The following is a 22,447-nucleotide window of genomic DNA, read 5'->3' as shown; positions in this document are numbered from 1 at the left end:
CTTGTCTCACAGCATTCATATGCCACTAGAGAGTCGTTTATTTGACTTTCTGTGGCCCATTTCTTAAACACGGAAAGCCAAAAATTCGTACTTTTTTTTTTGGTATTTTCATTTTCGCTTCCGGCTTTCAATTGGTTTATCATTTCTTCGTCAAATATAGCAAAACGCAACATTGCAGAGTCAGCCATTTTGTTGACAAAATTTGCTAATTTTTGTAACTGTAACCAAGCAACAAACTAGCCAATAGCATTTCAGAAATATGGCCCTGTGTTAAGGAAAAAAAAAAGCCCTCCTTGATTGACCAATCAGAATTTAGTAATTTGGCCCTATGTATTATAATAATAATAATTATTATGAATGGTCTTGAAACGAACATTTTTTTTTGTGTCGCGAATGTTTAAAATGCTTCCCTAAAGGGTTTTCTTGTTCTGACAGAGACTGTTATGTAGCTGAAGCTAGCCATGTCTTTCACAACTAGCGGCACTGCTGAGTCAGCAGAGTCAGACATTTTGTTGACAAAATTTGCTCATTTTTGTAACCGTAACCAAGCAATGAACTAGCCAATAGCATTTCAGAAATACAGCCCTGTGTTAAGGGGGGAAAAAGGCCCTCCTTGATTGGCCAATCAGAATTGAGTAATTTGGCCCTACGTATTAATAATAATAATAATAATGGTCTTGACAGGAAATGAAACGAACATTTTTTGTGTGTGTCGCAAATGTTTAAAATGCTTCCCTAAAGGGTTTTCTTTTTCTGACAGAGACTGTTATGTAGCTGAAGCTAGCCATGTCTTTCACAACTAGCGGCATTGCTGAGTCAGACATTTTGTTGACAAAATTTGCTAATTTTTGTAACCATAACCAAGCAACGAACTAGCCAATAGCATTTCAGAAATACGGCCGTGTTAAAGGAACAGTCCACCGTACTTCCATAATGAAATATGTTCTTTTCTGAATTGAGACGAGCTTATCCGTACCTCTCCGAGCTTTGCGTGACCTCCCAGTCAGTCAGACGCAGTCAGACGCGCTGTCACTCCTGTTAGCAATGTAGCTAGGCTCAGTATGGCCAACGGTATTTTTTGGGGCTGTAGTTAGATCCGACCAAACTCTTCCACGTTTTTCCTGTTTACATAGGTTTATATGACCAGTGACATGAAACAAGTTCAGTTACACAAATTGAAACGTGGCGATTTTCTATGCTATGGAAAGTCCGCACTACAATGACAGGCGTACTAACACCTTCTGCACGCTTCGACAGCGCATTGATACCGTCAGGTATCAGAAGGTGTTAGTACGCCTGTCATTATAGTGCGGACTTTCCATAGCATAGAAAATCGCCACGTTTCAATTTGTGCAACTGAACTTTGTTTCATGTCACTGGTCATATAAACCTATGTAAACAGGAAAAACGTGGAAGAGTTTGGTCGGATCTAACTACAGCCCCAAAAAATACCGTTGGCCATACTGAGCCTAGCTACATTGCTAACAGGAGTGACAGCGCGTCTGACTGCGTCTGACTGACTGGGAGGTCACGCAAAGCTCGGACAGGTACGGATAAGCTCGTCTCAATTCAGAAAAGAACATATTTCATTATGGAAGTACGGTGGACTGTTCCTTTAAGGGGAAAAAAAAAGCCCTCCTTGATTGGCCAATCAGAATTGAGTAATTTGGCCCTATGTATTAATAATAATAATAATAATAATAATAATATTATTATTATTATTATTATTATTAATGGTCTTGACAGGAAATGAAACCAACATTTTTTTGTGTGTCGCAAATGTTTAAAATGCTTCCCTAAAGGGTTTTCTTTTTCTGACAGAGACTGTTATGTAGCTGAAGCTAGCCATGTCTTTCACAACTAGCGGCATTGCTGAGTCAGACATTTTATTGACAAAATTTGCTAATTTTTGTAACCAAGCAACGAACTAGCCAATAGCATTTCAGAAATACGGCCCTGTGTTAAGGGGAAAAAAGCCCTCCTTGATTGGCCAATCAGAATTGAGTAATTTGGCCCTACGTATTAATAATAATAATAGTCTTGACAGGAGATGAAACGAACATATTTTTGTGTTGCAAATGTTTAAAATGCTTCACTAAAGGGTTTTCTTCTTTTTCTGACAGACACTGTTATGTAGCTGAAGCTAGCCATGTCTTTCACAACACTACTTTATGATGTATAACACACAGGAGGAGTGTGAATAGCTGTCAGTTCACCCAGGCCTGAAAGTTTCAAATGATTATTGAAGCTTGGTTAAAGCAAAAGTGCGCATAGCTTTAGCTCTTTAACAACAAAATCACAAAACCCAAGTCTAGAAGAAGAAGAAGTAGTCGTGTTTCAGAAAGGCCTCACGTCCAGCACCAAAATGAGCTCAGTGATAGAAAGGCCACGGTCGGCCAACCTGAAAGCTAGCAACACCTGCGAAAAGCCTGGATAGAAACCCGAGGCCGCCTGGTAGACAATGAACAAGTTTGAGGAAAAGAGCGCAAAGAAAGGGTTAAGCTGAAGGAAAGCTTGGTTGGACGAGACGAGACGAGACGAGAAGCAGCAGCAGGCCGTTTGGTGCTAACCGAGTAGCACTAGTGTGTTAGCAAAAGCACAGCTGCGTGCAATAGAACTGTATGGATGGACTTAGCAACTGGCTAGCTAGCTAAACAAATCCCAGACCTTAGAGTAGACAGACACAGTACGTGTGTGTGTGTGTGTATGCTTCTTCTTCTTCACACTATTTATCTATCTATCCCAAACAGCAAACTGTATTAAATGACCACAAGCTCAGTGCCATGCCTACGACTTTGATTTAACAAAACGAGCCAGATTTACAACACGCTGCTCCTGAGATTCTCTCTCTCTCTCTCTCTCTCTCTCCTGCATGTACTGTAATTACACATTTGCTAATGTTACCACGCTCGGCTGCTCGCCTGCAAACCCAAACTGCACCACACCGCCTCACCTCACCTCACCTCACACAACAACACTGCTGTTGCAAACAAACATCACATGTGAATTTAAAAAAAAAAAGGAGAAGCAATCCTGGTCCTCCATTCCAAAAAACCCCCTACAGACTACACAGTGTGGTAAATAACTCTCCAAAACGAGCACTATTTGTTTGTGACAGTGTCATACCTTTGGAGATCCTCGTGCGAGGATTTCTGTAGCGTTTCGCCGGAAATGAACAAGTGTCATTATTATTATTATTTTATTTATTTGGTAAATACTTGGAAATGATGGGGGGAAAAGAAGAAGAAGAAGAAGAAGAAGAAGTTGTGGCGAGCTCCGGTTTCTACTGGACTACTCACCCGAAGCGCGAGCGCCCTCTCAGTCATCGCGAGCACTCGGAGTTCCAGAGCGCGAGCGTGCAAGAAGAACGAGGCGTGAAATGAGGAGCGGGTTTACTCTCTCACAAACAAAAACACAAACAAAAACAATGCACGCCGGTGCTAGGAGCACGTGCGGATCTTTTGCAGCATGTTTGCATGCATGTTCGTTGTGCGTGGTTCCGGTACCAGGAACGACCCGCCCTCCGCTGTTTACCGTGCAAAAGCTGGAGTTTGTCCGCGCAGCTCTCGCGACGTGGCTGCTCGTCTTCAGTGCCAAAGCAAGCCATCCAGCCATGCATATGCATGCACCCAGACATTCAAGATTTTTATTTGTCATATACACAATAACAGACACAGCGGTTTATTATTGGGTAATGAAATTCTTATTTTGCAACTGCCCGACCAAACTACGCTTACCAATATAAAAAATATATATATGTGGCGGCACGGTGGTGTAGTGGTTAGCGCTGTCGCCTCACAGCAAGAAGGTCCTGGGTTCGAGCCCCGTGGCCGGCTTGGGCCTTTCTGTGTGGAGTTTGCATGTTCTCCCCGCGGGTTTCCTCCGGGTGCTCCGGTTTCCCCCACAGTCCAAAGACATGCAGGTTAGGTTAACTGGTGACTCTAAATTGACCGTAGGTGTGAATGTGAGTGTGAATGGTTGTCTGTGTCTATGTGTCAGCCCTGTGATGACCTGGCGACTTGTCCAGGGTGTACCCCGCCTTTCGCCCGTAGTCAGCTGGGATAGGCTCCAGCTTGCCTGCGACCCTGTAGGACAGGATAAAGCGGCTAGAGATAATGAGAATGATATATATATGTGTGGCGGCACGGTGGTGTAGTGGTTAGCGCTGTCGCCTCACAGCAAGAAGGTCCGGGTTCGAGCCCCGTGGCCGGCGAGGGCCTTTCTGTGTGGAGTTTGCATGTTCTCCCCGTGTCCGTGTGGGTTTCCTCTGGGTGCTCCGGTTTCCCCCACAGTCCAAAGACATGCAGGTTAGGTTAACTGGTGACTCTAAATTGACCGTAGGTGTGAATGTGAATGGTTGTCTGTGTATATGTGTCAGCCCTGTGATGACCTGGCGACTTGTCCAGGGTGTACCCCGCCTTTCACCCGTAGTCAGCTGGGATAGGCTCCAGCTTGCCTGCGACCCTGTAGAACAGGATAAAGCGGCTAGAGATGATGAGATGAGAGATGAGATATATATATATATATAAAATATAAAGTGCATATGGAATGCAAAATATAAAGGTAGAGTGAAAAATGAAGATAACATTTAAAAAAAAAAAAGGAGAGACAAACAAACAATGTGTAAACATAGAGGCAGATATATCTACTGTGCAATGTCTTGTGCAAAATTGCTAATATAATCCGTGGTTCAAAGCCTGATGGAAATATAGAGGTACTACTTACTTATGGTCCCCGTCACTTATGACGATGGGGGACCCGTAGCCCTTTGGTGCCTCTTTTTTCGGCGCTCTAAGGCTCTTAGGGTTTCCTCACAGGTTTGTTTTCCTTTTTGGAGTGCCTGCCTCCATAGGCACCGGTCTCTGGTGCTATCATACCAGGTCTTGGGATCGATATGGAAGGTGCGTAGGTCTTCTTTCACACAATCCTTCCAGCGCTTTCGAGGGCGGCCTCTGTTACGTTCCCCGACCTTCAACTCGCCGAACAGTAGCTGCTTGTGGATCCTGGAATCGTCCATGCGGAATACATGGCCGAGCCAGCGAAGTCTGTTTTGGTGCAGGATGGACTCGATGGAGGTACAGTTGGAGCACTCGAGAATCTCAGTGTTAGAGACATGGTGCCACCATTTGACGTTCAGGATTTGCCGGAGTGACCTTTGATGGAATACTTCAAGGCGGCGTATGTGATGTACAAGTGTTGCCCACGTTTCGGATCCGTACAGGAGGGAAGGGAGGACTATTGCTTTATAAACAGTAACCTTGGTATCTATAGAGAGACCTCTTCTATTGAAGCACCTGGTTCTTAGGGCATTAAACGCAACTGCGCCACGACTTACTCGGCGCTGGATTTCAGAATCTAGGCTTGCATCAACCGACAGGTTTCCTCCTAGGTATGTGAAAGTGTGTGCTTGCTTGAGTTCCGTATTCTCAATAGTGATGGCAGGTGGCTGCGCACACTGAACATGCATGACTTCGGTCTTGGGTTTACTAATAGTTAAACCCCAGGACGTACAAGATTTGTGCAGAGCTGCCACGCCTTCTTGTAATGATTCACAGGTTTTAGTGGCCAGTGCAGCATCATCGGCGTAGAGAAAGTCATCGAGACGAGCAGCTGTTGTGGACTTGGCTTTAAGCCTCTGGAGGTTAAACAGCTTGCCATCAAGCTTGTATTTTATGTCTACTCCGAAGCCAGGGATGAATTCATGGGCATTTCGCAGTACGAAGGAGAAGAGAAGGATGAAGAGCGTGGGAGCTAATATACAACCTTGCCGAAGGGCATTTGTTACCGAGAAAGGTTCAGTTAGTTCTCCACCAATCAGTACGCTCGCCTCCATGCCATCGTGGAAGCTCTGTATGATGTTAACCACTTTAGAGGGGATTCCTATCTTCTTCAGTATAGCCCACATAAGGGGTCTGCTGACCGTGTCGAACGCTTTTACTAGGTCCACAAAAACTATGTGAAGTTCCTGGTGCTGTTCTCTACACTTTTCCAAGAGTTGACGAAGTGCAAACATCATGTCGCTGGTAGAACGTCCACCTCTAAAACTACATTGTGCTTCGGGGATGTATTGCTCAATACAGGGCCATATTCTGTCAAGGATGACACGAGCAAATAATTTACCAATGACAGAGAGGAGCGTAATACCTCGGTAGTTGTTGCAAACGAAACGGCAGTGTTTCTTGAAGATCGTGATTATGTTACCATTCTTTAGGTCTTGGGGGACCTCTTCCTCATTCCAGATGGAAAGAAGGAGGAGCCAGAGCTCTGTGAGGAGGGGTTTACCACCTGCCTTCAGGATCTCTGCAGGGATGCAGTCTGGGCCAGGAGCTTTGTTGTTGGCCAGTCGGTCGAGGGCTGACTTAACTTCGTCAGTGGTTGGGGGTGACTCTAGCTCATCAAGAATCTCATCCTGAGGTATTGCATCAAGAACACTGTCACTGGCTCTTCCAGATTGGTTCAGCAAGTCACTAAAGTGCTCTTGCCAGCGGGCCAGTATGGCTTCCTTCTCCAAAAGACGATTGCCCTGTGCATCATTGATGGGGCAAATGCCACTTTGCCGTCGTTGGTAAATAAACTTAACTGACTGATAAAAGGATCTAGAATTGTGTCGCTCAGCATGCTGTTCGATTTCTTTGGCGCGATCTAGCCACCACTGGTTTTGAAGTTGGCGGAGCTCTTTCTGGCAGATGTTTCTCGCTTGGCTGTACCGTGCTCGGTTCGCTTGGGTGTCATTATTGAGAACAGCCTGGAAGGCTGTTTTCTTTTGGTTCAGGAGGTTACTGATAAAGGAGTTGTTCTCGTCAAACCAGTCTCTGAGGTTGCGCTTTTGGAAGCCAATGGTGTCCTTGGCACTGTTGTAGAGGATGTTGCGAAGCTTCTCCCATCGTTGTTCCAACGGGAGGTTTTCAGAAGGGTTCGTAGTCAGGCTCTGACGGATGGTCTCCTGTATCTGTTCAGCTATAGCTGGGTCACTTAGCTTTCTGACATCGAGGCGCTTTGATGCGGTGGCTTTCCGTTTCTGGCCTGATAGGTGAAAACGGAGCTTAAGACGGGCACATACCATTTTGTGGTCCATCCAGCAGTCGGCGCTGCGGCGGACTCTTGAATCAAAAACATCGCATTTATAATGTTGTTTAACGATGATGTAATCGATAAGGTGCCATCACTTGGATCTTGGGTGCTGCCAGGTCCCCTTGTGTATATCGACGTGGGAAAAGAGCGTGTTGGTAATGCAAAGGCCAAAATGGGTGCAAAGCTCAAGCAATAAGGTTCCCTGCTCATTTATGTCACCGAGGCCATGAGGGCCGATCACGTCTGGCCAGGCTTCTTGATCCCTGCCTACTCGGGCATTGAAATCCCCAAGCAAAAAAACCCTGTCGAGTCTGGGGATTGCAGCTAGAACTTCCGACAGCTGATCATAGAAGAGAGCTTTTTCCTCTAGAGGTCTCTTGAATGTTGGAGCATATACACTGACAACTGTTGCTGTAAATTTGTCCAGCTTAATTCTCATGCTTATCACCCTGGAACTTAATCCATTCCAGCTGATCACAAGAGGGCGGATGGTGTTTTTAATCGCAATAGCCACTCCTTCAAGCTTGGTTTGTCCTGGTGGCCTGCCTGAGTAGAGAAAGATGTAGTTTCCCTCAATGAATTCGCCCTCACCAGGTATTCGGCATTCGTTAAGACAAGCAATGCCAATATTAAGACGATCGAGCTCCATTGACACTAAGGCTGAACGGCGCTCTGGAGCTTGGCGTTTGGCTGTGCTTTCATCAGACATGGTCTGGACGTTCCAACAGGCTAATTTAACTTGGTTAGGATTCTTGCGAGCGAAACTGGGCTGATCGGGGCCACGGGGTCCTCGAGGCTTTACCCGTTGTCCGTCATGCTTGCTGTTGAGCTGCCCAGCTTTACAGCGCGGATGTTTGTGATGTTGATTATGCTTATATGGGTCTGTAGCGGGTATGTAGTTCCACTGCGAAGGGTTGCTAGCCCAGTGCAGCAGGCAAGCAGGCTGCCCTCTTCCATACTTGCGTTCCTCAGGGGGTAGATTTAGGAGTGGAGTCCTACGAACACACAAATCACCTAACCTAACCCAGAGAGGCAAAGTTTGAGGACCAGTGGGCTAACCCAAACAGGGACTGATCCTGATTTGTTTTCGGGGTTTACTCCCTTAGAGCCGCTGCGTTCTGCAAGACTAGGGGCGGCGCTAAGAGCCACAACATGCGGTCTTCGAACATGTGATAGGCTAGGTGTTGTGGCCACTTGCTGATGTCGATTTGGCCATATATTGCGCGTCACATGTCGCTGGATATGGGGAGGCCAGTCTGGGACGCCAAGGTAACATAGGCCGACCAGAAAGGTACTACTCCTCCAGTGATCCTTTGCCCCCAAAGGGGGCAAAGGATAGAGGTAGATGGTGATTATAATCCGTGGTTCAAAAGCCTGATGGCCTGAGGGTATGCATGCATCAAATGACATGACATGACCTTTATCACCCACAGAAAGGACTTGTACCACTTTCAGAAGTTAAAACACCTCAAAATGCTTAACATATGACACTACACTACACTACACATAAAACCTTTAAAAAAAAGTTTTTTTTTTTTCCTCCTGAAAAAGTGCTGTCAAGTTCCAGAACCTTGGTGCAGAGGCCTCTCAACAATTTCTGTGTGTTGCTTTGGGTACAGGAAGCAAGCCTGTATTCACTGATTTCAAATAATTTACTCAGATGCTTTAAAAGCCGGGGGGGGGAGCTAATTTAGAGGAGAGATAAAATATGTTTTGGTGGTGTAGTGGTTAGCGCTGTCGCCTCACAGCAAGAAGGTCCTGGGGTCGAGCCCAGCGGCCGGCGAGGGACTTTCTGTGTGGAGTTTGCATGTTCTCCCCGTAGGTTTCCTCCGGGTGCTCCGGTTTCCCCGACAGTCCAAAGACATGCAGGTTAGGTTAACTGGTGGCTCTAAATTGACCGTAGGTGTGAATGAGAGTGTGAATGGTTGTCTGTGTCTATGTGTGAGCTCTGTGATGACCTGGCGACTTGTCCAGGGTGTACCCCGCCTTTCGCCCGTAGTCAGCTGGGATAGGCTCCAGCTTGCCTGCGACCCTGTAGAACAGGATAAAGCGGCTAGAGATAATGAGATGAGATGAGAAAGCACAACTTGGGCGGCACAGTGGTGTAGTGGTTAGCGCTGTTGCCTCACAGCAAGACGGTCCTGGGGTTGAGCCCAGCAGCCGGCGAGGGCCTTTCTGTGTGGAGTTTGCATGTTCTCCCCCTGTCCGCATGGGTTTCCTCTGGGTGCTCCGGTTTCCCCCACACTCCAAAGACATGGAGCCCTGCCATGGGTATACTGCTATAGTGAGGAACCCATATAATATGAATCTGATTTATATTATTAATCTGATTTTTTAAATTCTATTTCTTTTATCTTATTTTGTTTTATTCTATTTTGTTTTATATTTTTCTTCCTGTCATTATAGTCTCCATCTCCTTTGTTGTATCATAGTTGTTACAATGTGTATTGAAAAACTTGAAAAACAGCAGTTATGATGAATATGATTCTGTGTATATGATTTTGAATGAAACTGAAATAAAAACTAAGTTTAAAAAAAAGCCCTTGCTGGCCGTGAACCCGGGACCTTCTTGGTGTGAGGCGACAGTGCTGACCACTACACCACCGTGCTGCCCCAGCCATTATCCATAACCGCTTATCCTGTGCAGGGTTGCAGGCAAGCTAGAGCCTATCCCAGCTGACTATGGGCGAGAGGTGGGGTACAGCCTGGATAAGTCACCAGGCCATCGTAGGACTGACACACAACCATTCACACTCACATTTGTGGTCAATTTAGAGCCACCAATTAACCTAACCTGCATGTCCTTGGACTGTAGAGGAAACCCACGCAGACACGGGGAGAACATGCAAACTCCACACAGAAAGGCCCCTGTCAGCCACTGGGCACAAACCCAGAACCTTCTTGCTGTGAGGCGGTAGCGCTAAGATGCAGAACCGTTCTGGAAGTGTGACAAGATTTAAACTTTGTTGGAAAGCGGTTCTACATCTTTTCATCTGTGCAAAAGAGTTTGAAGAGTTTGACCCAGTGCCACTCAGTTTTTCTTTTCTTTTTGAAATTATATTTTGATGCATCTGATGCAGAGATCTACTGTATGTATTAAACATCCCTACCTACCTGGATAAAAAAAAAGGAGATTATTACTGTATTATAATGTAAGCCTGAAGTGCACTCGATTAAGATGTGGCCCACACAAGCTGAACCGTAGAAGACTGAACATACTGTATGTCTTTCATCAAAAATTTGATCAAAATATCTTGAGACCTTTATAGTTATCTTTGGGATTAATGTAGTAAAGTGCATATTCTGGACCAATTTTGTTTTTTTTTTTATATGAAAGTATGTCCCTTTACACACTCAGTTTGCACAAGGCCATCTATCTACAGCAGAAAAAAATAAAATAACAAAATGCGTCTGGAAAAATCCCAAGGGAGTCTGGAGCCAGATTCGTGACGTCACCTGCGGAAGCGCCAGCAGGCTGCGAGAGCTTTGCACGGTTTCAGTGCACAGCCTGTGTAGACCAAGCGCTCCCATTTCTCTCTCATTGTCCGGTCTTTTGGGAAACAATGAGTACTAATCCCATCAAGATTGGTGTTGCTACACCCTCCTACGATACATCTGTTAACCATTTTAATAATTACGTGATAACGTTGAAGAAATTTGCAGAAAACCACCAGGTCGTTTTCTCATAAACAAACCAGCGCCGACATAGGATTCAGAGGGAGGCGTCCCGCAGATGACGTCACGAAAATAAATGTTTCCTGGGAAATCCAAATGCCAAGATTTTTCAGAGGTGGACCAATTCGCCTCAAATGGCTTGATTTCAACTGAATTTTTCTGGTATTGCGCAAGGTACAAAAATTGCAGAGAATGCAGAATGTTACAGATATTTGACCAAAGTTTAGTATAAAATAGGAGAATTACATTGATCTTTCTCCTGAATTTACCCATGATATGCACTTTAAATTGATGGGATTAATGTAGCAAGTGCTATTTATAGTCTGACCCCTTGATTGTTGTCCTGTTTTGGTTACATAGTGATAGATAGATAGATAGATTTGCCATATTGATCCCAAGCTGGGAAATTGATGAACAGTGATTGTCATTGTAACCCTGTGAAAACCCAATTAAAAAAAAAAAAACCCAACAACACATCCACCATTTTTTTTCTGATCAAACTGCAATTTGTAATTTGCTTTGTTGCAGATTCAGAGCATTTGCTTATTCTTGCATGCGTTTCAATTAAAAAATTGTAATCATAGACCTGTAATATACGTTTCCCAAGGGATCGATTATAAAAATAATTGATTTTTTTTAAGCTAAATAAAATGTGTTCTTGTGAATGAAAACAATATTTAATTGAGTGTCTAATTACCAGGTGTAGACTGCTAGGTTTTGATCTGTCTGTACCAAAGGAGCTTGAATTGACAAAGTATGATCTAGGAATGTAGACCTCTGCCGCCTCAGAGATTCTGCGTCACGGATCCATCCGGGAGCAAACAGTCACTGACACAGACACAGCTGTTCAGAGATATGTTTCTCGGTTTATTGTCAGAAAAACACATATATATATATATATATATATATATATATATATATATATACACACATACACACACACACTACCGTTCAAAAGTTTGGGGTCACCCAGACAATTTTGTGTTTTCCATGAAAAGTCACACTTTTATTTACCACCATAAGTTGTAAAATGAATAGAAAATATAGTCAAGACATTTTTCTGGCCATTTTGAGCATTTAATCGACCCCACAAATGTGATGCTCCAGAAACTCGATCTGCTCAAAGGAAGGTCAGTTTTATAGCTTCTCTAAAGAGCTAAACTGTTTTCAGCTGTGCTAACATGATTGTACAAGGGTTTTCTAATCATCCATTAGCCTTCTGAGGCAATGAGCAAACACACTGTACCATTAGAACACTGGAGTGATAGTTGCTGGAAATGGGCCTCTATACACCTATGGAGATGTTGCACCAAAAACCAGACATTTAGGCTACATCCACACACCAACGGCAACGAGATGTTATTTATAAAAATATCGCGTCCAAATGGGCAATGATCAGTAAAATATCAGGTCCATATGGCAACGCAACGCTTGCTGAAAACGATGCAATACACATGCCACACCTCTTGGGGCGCTGTAAGACGGTCCCTTCGGAGACACCAGAACAATAGAAGAAGTAAGGACGCATGCGCATAAACTATTATGCGCGAGACTTCATATTAGCCACAAAGTCAGGAAAATCTGTTCGTAAAGTTACGTTATAATGACCAAATACAATGAAAAGTATTTTTCCAGTCTCACCTGTGAAAGGTAATTCCATGTGATCTCGTTTGGACGGTAACCTGTTGGTACAGTTAAACGCAGCACATGAATGAGGCATCTTTATTCTCCGCTTTGACCTATCCAATATGGCGGCGAGGATGACGTATGATTCTACGCGGAAGGCGGCGTCTTTAATGGTCCGGAATAAATTGAATGCTACACGTTGATGGATTAATTTGTTGTTCTACGCCCTTTTTGAGGAATGTATTGTAGGACTTAAACCAACATCTGAAGAGGCGAGATCGCTCCTTTTTTTCCCTATTTTTGCTGGCGGGATTGACTCTGCCCGAAGGGCTATTTTTTCCTCTCTCTCTCTCACTTTGCACCATTACACAATAAATATTCACAGTGAAAATAATTTGTAAGCGCGTTTCATGAACCAAGTTATAGGATTTGTTGACAACTCGCATCAAGTTCGTTACACTTCTACCCGGCGTGAAGCACTGACAGTCATGTGGTTGTGACGTTATCGTAAACAAATCCGTTCTACTCATCCAGACGACTTCGCAACGGCAACGTTGCCAGATCTTTCCACTCTGGAACCCGTTCTCAAAAAGATTGCGTTTTGGGCACCCAAAACGCTGGTGCCGTGTGGACGCCAGGCCTAAACGATAAGCAATTGTATCGGAGTCACCTGAATCCGTTGCCGTGTGGACAGGGCCTTAGTAGAATTTAGCTAGAATAGTCATTTACCACATTAGCAATGTATAGAGTGGATTTCTGATTAGTTTAAAGTGATCTTCATTGAAAAGAACAGTGCTTTTCTTTCAAAAATAAGGAAATTTCAAAGTGACCCCAAACTTTTGAATGGTAGTGTGTATATATATATATATATATATATATATATATATATATATATATATATATATATTTTCACATTCAAGAGTGTGTTGTAGTTATGTGATCGACGAAGCTAAGTTATCTATGTATGATGTAAATGGGTGATGAAGCATTACATCACTGGTTTAGACGACACTACTGTATGAAAGAAGAGAGACATTATGTATCACTACATCACCCATCAGGATCATAGTCTTATGAGAGAAGAAAGGCGTTACTGGTCCACATAACCTTCATTAAGCAGAGAGCAGAATATACGAGGCGAAGATAAAGCTCAAGGATTTCACTAACCAAAACAAGTAGCAATTAGACCAGAGTACCTGTTCCAGTTTCAAGAACAAGTAGCAATCAGATCAGCCTATACCAGTTCCAGTCATGCCAAACATACAGGCATGATTGGATAGCCTTTTTTCCTAAGAGTGTAATGTTGGTTTATCCAAGTGCTTGGGTGGTCTAATTTGTAACTAAGAAGACAAGGACAAATTCTGACTGAAGTAACTACTTTTGCAAAGATGAAGAGACAACTGTCTGAAGAACCACGTCTTCAGACCTCTGTGGATGGAACGAGGAGTATGTTGGCAAGCAGATGTCATGTCTTGAACCAAAATAATGTGGTGTAAAGACCACTGAAGCCTGGAATACGAGGACACCAGTTTTTACTTTGATTCTTGCTGTAACAGGATTCTAAAAGCTCATACTCCGTATAAAGGAAGATCAAAGCGAGACAGGAAATCATAACGATTTCATAAAAATCTCAACAGATTGTGTATTATACTGTATATTCCAAAGAAGAAATGAAAACCAAGACAGAACACTGCACAAGGATCGCCTGGGCTCAGTAAACCTGCTTAACATACTGCATGCCCTGGAAGTGGATGTTTGACTTATTGTAGAAAAGTAGGGGAGAGGAGGGAAACTTGGGACAAGTTTTCAGCTTTTGTAGATTGAGTGAAATTCTTTGCAGGTCACGTTACATTCATATTGCATTAGAGAGGACTTACTATACCCTCTTACCACAACAATAATTTCTCAGCTTGTCACATATACTGGCCTTCAGGCTTCACTTTTTCCTGTCAATATTTTTTGCAGGGAGACATGAGACATTGAGGAGAAATATGGGACATTATGTTGGGAGACTTGGAACAGGAATAAAATACCTAGCTTAATCCTACATGTTTAATTTTTATTTATCATCACAACTTGTAACATATGAACTGTATGAAAACAGTGCTGGATAGAAAAAATGTCAGTTTACCTGACAAGACAAAACAGTTCCATTCTCAAGAAGGAATGAAACAAGTTTAATCCTCATGCAGGGACATGCCCACATTTTTAACAAACATTTTAAAACTATTTTATATTTGTAAACCACAAGAAAAAGAAAACCTGTAACATGATGAACTGTCCCAACTCTCCCCATCTGGCCATTAAAAAAAAAAAAAAAAAAAAAATCCTTAAAATGTTTTCCTCCAGAATTTAAGTTTAATAAATAATACTATACATGCTAACCCTAAACTTCATACTTTATTTCCTAACAAATCCCGAATTCACCAGCGTACATTACACCATAGAATGGAGGTAGAGGAAAAGTAAAAAATACGAGTTTTGTTTGGCAAAAATACTGAACTACACAGACCTTACTGCAGCGTTCAGCTTCGTGGCTCTAAAGGAAGTTGGTTACTCTAAGGGGCAACATCGAACTTCTGATGTCATCTAAAAACCCGATTGTTTGAAATTATCTCATCTCATTATCTCTAGCCGCTTTATCCTGTTCTACAGGGTCACAGGCAAGCTGGAGCCTATCCCAGCTGACTACGGGCGAAAGGCGGGGTACACCCTGGACAAGTCGCCAGGTCATCACAGGGCTGACACAGACACAGACAACCATTCACACTCACATTCACACCTACGGTCAATTTAGAGTCACCAGTTAACCTAACCTGCATGTCTTTGGACTGTGGGGGAAACCGGAGCACCCGGAGGAAACCCACGCGGACACGGGGAGAACATGCAAACTCCGCACAGAAAGGCCCTCGCCGGCCACGGGGCTCGAACCCGGACCTTCTTGCTGTGAGGCGACAGCGCTAACCACTACACCACCGTGCCGCCTGTTTGAAATTAATTTAAGGGAATAGAAACTGTCCTGGGGCGGCACGGTGGTGTAGTGGTTAGCGCTGTCGCCTCACAGCAAGAAGGTCCGGGTTCGAGCCCAGCAGCCGGCGAGGGCCTTTCTGTGCAGAGTTTGCATGTTCTCCCCGTGTCCGCGTGGGTTTCCTCCGGGTGCTCCGGTTTCCCCCACCGTCCAAAGACATGCAGGTTAGGTTAACTGGTGGCTCTAAATTGACCGTAGGTGTGAATGTGAGTGTGAATGGTTGTCTATGTGTCAGCCCTGTGATGACCTGGCGACTTGTCCAGGGTGTGCCCCACCTTTCGCCCGTAGTCAGCTGGGATAGGCTCCAGCTTGCCTGCGACCCTGTAGAAGGATAAAGCGGCTAGAGATAATGAGATGAGATAAGAAACTGTCCTAAGTCTCCTCCACCCCAAATCTCCCTGCTCTCCCTTAATGATTTATAATCCTCCTATCTGGTGTTTCCCGAAAGAGGATGAGTTTCCTTCTGAGGCTGGTTTCTGTCAAAGTTTCTTTCTCATGTCATCTTGGCGAGCTTCTCATCATCACTGCCGTTTCTGGCTTCCTCTTTTGGGATCTCAAACTAAATCTACATCTGTAAAGCTGCTTTGTGATATTGTTTATGGTTAAAAGTGCTATCAGCTGAACTGAACTGAAGTTTACTTAATGAGAAAAACAAAGACTTTTCTTCCTCAAAATGAGAAACAAGTTTTTAATATTTTCTATTGGTCCCACAATACCAAAAGGAACAACTCACTCACAAACTACTCCAGATCTTTATCTGTAGACAAGTGGGTGGTTTCACCAAAATATATGATGGTTGAATGTCTATGATGCTTCAAACTTGAACTAGTACTAAATTAGTGCTTCAGAAAATACATGAATCGATTGTTTCTGAAAGGCTTAGCTGGGAGATTGTGTAACAGATGGAGCCTCAGGCCATCTAGTGGATGTAGAGGAGAACATTCAATAAAATACAGAAGCGTACACTACTAGAGAAACGTAGGTCAAGTGCAACATTACACGAAGGAACAACTTTGGTTATAAATAACGTACAATTTGGAAACCATTAAAAAAAACCCAAACCCTAAACTTGGTGAATTAAGCGGAAAAGATTTGCCATTATAGTGAGGCAAAGTGGGTTAAAATGGTGTCCCCACATAGCTTTAATAAACATCATGTTCATTGTTTATTAATTGTTTGCCCCAGTGCTTGTGGGGTAAAATGGCTACAGGTCAACAACATATTGTTTATTAGTCTTTAAAGTGACGTAAATATGGACTACAAACCACATAAAGGGATTTGTTTGTACACAGTGGTGTAGTGGTTAGCGCTGTCGTCTCACAGCAAGAAGGTCTGGGTTCGAGCCCCGGGGCCGGCGATGGCCTTTCTGTGTGGAGTTTGCATGTTCTCCCCATGTCCGCGTGGGTTTCCTCCGGGTGCTCCGGTTTCCCCCACAGTCCAAAGACATGCAGGTTAGGTTAACTGGTGACTCTAAATTGACCGTAGGTGTGAATGTGAGTGTGAATGGTTGTCTATGTGTCAGCCCTGTGATGACCTGGCGACTTGTCCAGGGTGTACCCCGCCTTTCGCCCGTAGTCAGCTGGGATAGGCTCCAGCTTGCCTGCGACTCTGTAGAAGGATAAAGCGGCTAGAGATAACGAGATGAGAAGTTCCACTTGTAAATGCTAGTCATAAATATTCAGACACTGAAAATGATGAAAATGAGCTCAAGGTGCAGACTTCTTGAGGGTATTTACATCCAAATCAAGTGAAAGGGGGAAACCATGGGCTAATGGTTAGAGAAGCAGCTTTGGGACCAAAACGTCACTGGTTTGATTCCCTGGATCAACAGGAATGGCTAAAGTGCCCTTGAGCAAGGCACCAAACCCTCAACTGTTCTTTGGATCACTCTGAATACAACCCCGATTCCAAAAAAGTTAGGACAAAGTACAAATTGTAAATAAAAACAGAATGCAATAATTTACAAATCTCAAAAACTGATATTGTATTCACAATAGAACATAGACAACATATCAAATGTCGAAAGTGAGACATTTTGAAATTTCATGACAGCAACACATCTCAAAAAAGTTGGGACAGGGGCAATAAGAGGCTGGAAAAGTTAAAGGTTCAAAAAAGGAACAGCTGGAGGACCAAATTGCAACTCATTAGGTCAATTGGCAATAGGTCATTAACATGACTGGGTATAAAAAGAGCATCTTGGAGTGGCAGCGGCTCTCAGAAGTAAAGAAGGGAAGAGGATCACCAATCCCCCTAATTCTCATCTCATTATCTCTAGCCGCTTTATCCTTCTACAGGGTCGCAGGCAAGCTGGAGCCTATCCCAGCTGACTACGGGCGAAAGGCGGGGTACACCCTGGACAAGTCGCCAGGTCATCACAGGGCTGACACAGACACAGACAACCATTCACACTCACATTCACACCTACGGTCAATTTAGAGTCACCAGTTAATCTAACCTGCATGTCTTTGGACTGTGGGGGAAACCGGAGCACCCGGAGGAAACCCACACGGACACGGGGAGAACATGCAAACTCCGCATAGAAAGGCCCTCGCCGGCCACGGGGCTCGAACCCAGGACCTTCTTGCTGTGAGGCGACAGCACTAACCACTACACCACCGTGCCCCCCCCAATTCTGCACCGACAAATAGTGGAGCAATATCAGAAAGGAGTTCGACAGTGTAAAATTGCAAACAGTTTGAGCATATCATCTACAGTGCATATCATCATCAAAAGATTCAGAGAATCTGGAAGAATCTCTGTGCGTAAGGGTCAAGGCCGGAAAACCATACTGGGTGCCCGTGATCTTCGGGCCCTTAGACGGCACTGCATCACATACAGGCATGCTTCTGGATTGGAAATCACAAAATGGGCTCAGGAATATTTCCAGAGAACATTATCTGTGAACACAATTCACTGTGCCATCCGCCGTTGCCAGCTAAAACTCTATAGTTCAAAGAAGAAGCCATGTCTAAACATGATCCAGAAGTGCAGACGTCTTCTCTGGGCCAAGGCTCATTTAAAATGGACTGTAGCAAAGTGGAAAACTGTTCTGTGGTCAGACGAATCAAAATTTGAAGTTCTTTATGGAAATCAGGGACGCCGTGTCATTCGGACTAAAGAGGAGAAGGACGACCCAAGTTGTTATCAGCGCTCAGTTCAGAAGCCTGCATCTCTGATGGTATGGGGTTGCATTAGTGCGTGTGGCATGGGCAGCTTACACATCTGGAAAGACACCATCAATGCTGAAAGGTATATCCAGGTTCTAGAGCAACATATGCTCCCATCCAGACGATGTCTCTTTCAGGGAAGACCTTGCATTTTCCAGCATGACAAGGCCAAACCTCATACTGCATCAATTACAGCATCATGGCTGCGTAAAAGAAGGGTCCGGGTACTTGAACTGGCCAGCCTGCAGTCCAGATCTTTCACCCATAGAAAACATTTGGCGCATCATAAAACGGAAGATACGACAAAAAAGACCTAAGACAGTTGAGCAACTAGAATCCTACATTAGACAAGAATGGGTTAACATTCCTATCCCTAAACTTGAGCAACTTGTCTCCTCAGTCCCCAGACGTTTACAGACTGTTGTAAAGAGAAAAGGGGATGTCTCACAGTGGTAAACATGGCCTTGTCCCAACTTTTTTGAGATGTGGTGTTGTCATGAAATTTAAAATCACCTAATTTTTCTCTTTAAATGATACATTTTCTCAGTTTAAACATTTGATACGTCATCTATGTTCTATTCTGAATAAAATATGGAATTTTGAAACTTCCACATCATTGCATTCCGTTTTTATTTACAATTTGTACTTTGTCCCAACTTTTTTGGAATCGGGGTTGTAAGAGCATCTGCTAAATGCCATTAATGTAATAACAGCAATGCAGATACTGTACATATTTTATTAATGTATGTGACGGTGTGGAAATCCCAACACTTTTTTCTTATTTGTAGTCCCCTCAAGTAATCAGATAAAAGGTGAAGCTGTCAAGCCATAATCAGCCTGAAAAATCAGAGTGGTACCAAAACATCTGGAGCCAAATCAACTATTTGGCACCTTCTTAAAAAAAGATGGATCACATTAATAAGCTCAGAAACACCAAAAGACCCCTAAATAACCAACAACTGTGGTGAATTCTGTAGTGAAAAGAACTGAAGGAAGACTTCTTTCCTTAGTTAAGGAAAAACTCAAGAACAACAAATGGCCTGATCAAGAACACCCTCTAGGAAATAGGTGTATTTCTTACCCCTTTTCCACCAACAAGGAATGGGTTCCATTCTAGTTCACACACCAAATTTTGAACCAATTGGTCGGAGCATTTCGACCAAAAATAAACCAGTTTGGAGCCTTAAAAGTTATTTCTCAGATGGAACCAAAATATAGCTGGTTTTTCCAACACGAACAATGATTACATCAGTGAGTGCGTTGATAATTTGGAGAAGGAGCAGAGAGCAGCAATGGATACATATTCAGAAAAAAAATGGAATGAAAAATGTATGCAGTTACAGAACAAAAGCTTACAGGTAATCAATGTGCTCAACCATCTTGCTACAACGGTTTACTCCTGTTGTGCATCATGCAACACCTTCCATTCATGACACATCTTTGGCGGCACGGTGGTGTAGTGGTTAGCACTGTCGCCTCATAGTAAGAAAGTTCTGGGTTTGAGCCCAGTGGCTGACGGAGGCCTTTCTGTGCGGAGTTTGCATGTTCTCCCCGTGTCTGGGTGCTCTGGTTTCCCCCCCACAGTCCAAGGCCATTAGGCTAATATGGGGCAGCCATGGCTTGAGGTTGGGCTAAAGTACCCTTGAACAAGGCACCTAACCCACAACTACTCCCTGGGTGCTGTAGCATCGCTGCCCACTGCTCTGGGTATGTGTATGCACATGTGTGTTCACTGCTTAGGATGGGTTAAATGCAGAGGTTAAATTTCACTGTGTGCTTTAAGTCTGCGATTGAGTGTACGTGTGACAAATAAAGGCTTCTTTTTGGCTTGGCTTGATTATAACGGTTCCACTCAAAACTGGTGAAAATGCAGGCTGGTTCACTAACTGGCACCAAGGTTCAAAGAATTCTGAGTAGAACCGATTCAAGAACCCGTTCCCTGTTGGTTGAAAAGGCGCTTCAGTCAAACTCAACAATCAAGAGAAGACTTCACTTGGCAGTCACTGACCACAAAGGATTTACAACCAAGTGTTAAAAGTGACTGTTTAATTGATATGTTAGTTTATCCAGTTACTTTTGGCCACAAAGTGTTGCAGTTCCTACACTGTTCACCCAATTTAAATAAAAATTCCTTGAACCTAAAGCTGGAAGTCTGGAGTTGGCATTATTTAAATCCAACTCCAGTATACTGTGGTCGACAACTGAAAATACCATTGCTCTTTTAATGTCCAAATATTTAGGTCCCGAGTGTAAATACTGTATTTACAAGCTACTCATTTAGCTTCATAGCAAACAGCTTGCTGCTGACTGCGGTTACAGTGTAATGAAGTCTTAGGTAGCCTGGTTTTCTGGTTCTTACATTATATTAAGGTTCATATATAATTATTCAGGGGTGGCACGGTGGTGTAGTCGTTAGTGCTGTCGCCTCACAGCAAGAAGGTCCGGGTTCGAGCCCCGTGGCCGGCGAGGGCCTTTCTGTGCTTTCTCTGTGCTTTGTACAAAGGTTTTCATCACACAAAAAAGAAAATAGGTGTCAGGTTTATGCTGGTATTTAATTTTTTTTTTTTTCATGAAATTTTGCTATTCAACCACCTGGAGCAAAGTGCTTTCGGGAATATTCATTAATCTTCAGTAAGCACTTTATCCTCGTCAGGGTGAAAATGGAGCAGATTTTGGGAACCGTGGGGTGTGTGGTTCTAGGGCACAATGCACACAGACACATGCCTAGAAGCATGTTGGTAGACAACCCACCTGCAGTATGGTTTTGGGAGGTGGGGGAGAACCCAGAAGAAACCCGCATGGACATCCAAGTTCGAACTCGAACCAGGGACCCTGGAGCTCTGAGGTGGCTCACAGGTTACATCACTGGTAGTTTTGCCTTATTTTATTCATCTGTCTGTGAAGGTTCTCAGTCATCCAAGTCATCGCAATCTGTAGGTGCTAAAGAAGGCAACTGGATTTGCTTGACATCCTTGAAGACGTTTCGCTTCTCATCCGAAAGGCTTCTTCAGTTATATTGTTAAATTTATATAGTGCCTTTCTCAATACCCAAGGTCACTTTACAGTTATAAGGGGTGGGGGGAGTCCACCAAATAAAGCTCAGGATGCAGCTGGGCAACACTGCACCGTGGATCCACAAAGCAAGCACAGAAGCACCGCCACGCAGAACGCTGGTCTGTCCCAAACTGCCTGCACAACCGCAACATCGCTCGGAACACCGCGCCAAGCACAAAAGCACCGCCGCACAGAGCACTGGACAATTATGATGTTAAAAAGAGCAACAAGCTCACTGCAGTCCACAGTGAGGAGCACAGGCATCATCCACAGCGCACCAAGGCCTGGAGGGAACCGACGCCCAAAACTGGGTCCAGAGCTACACCACAACCGGTGGACAAAACAGTCAAACAAACATCAAACTACACAAACACAAAAAAGAAAAACAAAAGAAAATAAAATAAGCTCTGGTGAGAAGCAGCAGCCAGAATGCGCACAGCATACTCTCAACTGGAAACGGGGGGAGTCTGTCTGACTAGTGGGGAGTTCCAGGTAGTTCTCCTCTAATGGACTAAAAGCAACCCTAAGGAGAGTCGTTGAGGTCACATGGGTCATTGACCCTGTCAGCCATCTTATAGGTGTTTGTCACTAGGGGCCGGGTGTGAACGGTGTTAGCAGCCTAGAGTGTCGTTAGGGTGATCTGTGGGTTGTTGGCTCTCTCTGCCATCATGTGAGTTATTGAAGTCAGCTGAGTCTTGGTGTGGATGTGTATTCAGTTTTCTGGGAAGTGTGCCAAGGACTGCATTGTAGGTGGCTGATAAGTGGTGTCTCAGACCACCTCCTCTGTTCAGTGATGGTTGTTCCAGGTTGGCGATGATGGCTT

General features: G+C 44.0%; 1 protein-coding gene across 2 annotated transcripts in view; it reads right to left on the bottom strand.

Annotated features, from left to right (window-relative positions):
• Positions 1-3,547, bottom strand: part of znf652 (zinc finger protein 652) — a 47,765-nt gene extending 44,218 nt beyond the window's left edge. The window contains exon 1 of one of the 2 annotated variants that reach the window (XM_060901904.1): positions 3,300-3,547. The gene's annotated coding sequence lies outside the window, so the exon portion shown is untranslated. The other variant, XM_060901903.1, reaches the window with a different exon arrangement.
• Between the last annotated feature and the right edge of the window lie 18,900 nt (positions 3,548-22,447).

Source organism: Neoarius graeffei, chromosome 20, assembly GCF_027579695.1.
Source record: "Neoarius graeffei isolate fNeoGra1 chromosome 20, fNeoGra1.pri, whole genome shotgun sequence".
In the NCBI taxonomy this organism is placed as follows: Eukaryota; Metazoa; Chordata; class Actinopteri; order Siluriformes; family Ariidae; genus Neoarius; species Neoarius graeffei.
Note: the sequence above shows the minus strand (reverse complement) of the source record. Positions and strands in the feature narration are given on the sequence as shown.